General features: G+C 32.1%; 1 protein-coding gene across 35 annotated transcripts in view; it reads left to right on the plus strand.

Annotated features, from left to right (window-relative positions):
* RBFOX1 (RNA binding fox-1 homolog 1) overlaps nucleotides 1-624 on the plus strand; it is an 861,472-nt gene extending 860,848 nt beyond the window's left edge. For all 35 annotated transcript variants that reach the window (XM_040574360.1, XM_040574366.1, XM_040574385.1 and 32 more), the window contains one exon: nucleotides 1-624. This exon is cut by the window's left edge. The gene's annotated coding sequence lies outside the window, so the exon portion shown is untranslated.
* Nucleotides 625-2,236: the final 1,612 nt, after the last annotated feature.

A 2,236-nucleotide genomic window follows, 5' to 3' on the forward strand; every position in this document is an offset into this window, starting at 1 on the left:
AAGTTTTTGTGGTTGATCTAGAAAGATGCTAGATATGAATAAAAACTGTTTTAGGGCCACAATCAAGAGTGCTATATCATGTAAATGAATTATATATGCTGAATATTAAGCTATTGGGGTTATCATGTTTTGTAAGAGTGTAAGTGACTACAGTAGTCATTTTTTTCCGCATCTACATTTATTTTAGTTTATGAGAGAGAGGGAGGGGGGAAATTGGGGGACATGGGAATGGGGTTTAGCTAAAATATTAATTAATGAAGCAAAAAGGGGCCCCACTGCACCAACTATCATGTATCAGCTGTCTTAAATTATTCACTGTTTGTTCAAAGCCAAAGGTTATGTTCTTATTAGGGGTGCTTCTCTTGACACTTGTACATAAAATCAGATTAAAAGCTGTCTAAAGGCACCCTTTTAAAGCATTCCACAGGCAGTATTCAGCTATTTAACCATAACTAGTTATTTAGGCAAAAACTGCTAGTTAGATCATTAACAAGCATTCTTTTTATATTTCTTCCAGTAAAATAAATTATTGATATCATTGCTGACTTTTATATTATGGGAGGGAAAAAAAAATCAATAATAAAAAAGTGATAAAAGCACTGTTTCTATTTTTTTCTTTTTTTTCCAAAAAAAAAAAAAGAAAGTAATAAAAACTTAAATTCTTTGTACCAGTAAAAAAAAAAAAATGTATAAAATTTACATCTGTGCAGTGGAGTTGTTAAGTTCTAGAAATACACAGCCTATGATGCTTTAGATTTAGCCTAGTAGACCAACTGTTAGAGACAGACGTATCATTTTTATGGAATTATATGATAATCATATTCAGATTTATATAAGCATTTTACAAGTATTGCAATCATTGAGTAGAGATAATCATGGTATTTTCATCAGCTTGGTACTTTTTGAAACATGACTGTGTCGTGTAAGCAATCTGCAATTTTTCAAGGCATGGCAACTTGCCCCTATTTAATTTTCAAACCAAGGCCATTTTGCTAACTATTGGGCCCAAGACAACTTTTCAACTGGGACAAAAGAGGGACCTTCTTCTGACCGTGCACTGAACAGAGAAGGCTGCTTGTCTGGGTCTCTGGCACGTGCAGCTGAGCAAATGCCAGGGTGGCAGTTTCAAGCATAGTTGAAAAATTGCAGTTTGTCTGTGCATATGTTTGGACTCTTTCCATGTTGTCCTGTTTACAAGTTAACCTAAGTTGGGGTGTTTGTCACGGGTCTTCTTGTTTTTGTATTTAAATAAATAAAGCAGAAAACTGTCATGCAACAGTTTTGCTGCAGATAGTTATATCCTCATGTGTAATGTGCATGCCTACTGGCAAGCACTTTAGTAAATTATCAACTCACCGCTGTGAACCTGCCAACTTGCTATAACAACTCTGCTTTAAAAAAAGTGTTTGTGATCAGGCTTTCTCTTTGTCATCGTATGTGCATGCAATATGATCAGTTGAACAATAACCATCAATAAAGTTTCACAAGATTTGAAAACAAAGTTTCTGTAGCATTTATATCTAAGAATGAAAAAATAAATTATCTTTAAAATTGAAACAGAGAGAAAGAGACTATATTAATCAATGAAAAATGGGGTAATAACATATATTTATACTACTGAGGGAATGAACTGAAATTTATTAAGAGTTCAATCCCCACATTTCTTATCTAAGATATATGAGACAAACCTCCAATTTAAAAAAAAAAAAAAAGTATATTTCATTTTAAACAGCAAGATAAAGCACCTTAAAAATGTTTACGAAGTGTTAGGTTTCCAATTCAAGTGTTGATGATGCATTGTTTCTGGAATTGCACACACAAAATGTCTAATGTGGAGAATAACAGAATTTATTTGCAATTTTAATTTTCATGAAATGGCTTTACAACTCCCACTCTTCAAATGATTGTATGGCGTTTTAGACTATTAAAATAATCTTGAAAGTTTGAGGGTGCAGCCCATATTAGCAACTATTTTCTTTATAAAGGTCCTACAGTACTCCTAGTAGTCATTTTAAAATGTATGTCTGAAATAGTTATGTAAGAAAAGCATTTGAAAAATTTTTTACAATATATATTGGGAATGTTTTCACTTATATAAATAACTACTGAGAATATGACTTACGAAAAAAAATATTACTGCCATATGTGGAATATAGTGACTTCTAAACAGATAAAAAAGAATACAGAAACCTACAAACCCAGAAAATGTGTATATCTGTCTTTAGAAATTAGTGTT

This window comes from Cygnus olor, chromosome 15, assembly GCF_009769625.2.
Source record: "Cygnus olor isolate bCygOlo1 chromosome 15, bCygOlo1.pri.v2, whole genome shotgun sequence".
In the NCBI taxonomy this organism is placed as follows: domain Eukaryota; kingdom Metazoa; phylum Chordata; class Aves; order Anseriformes; family Anatidae; genus Cygnus; species Cygnus olor.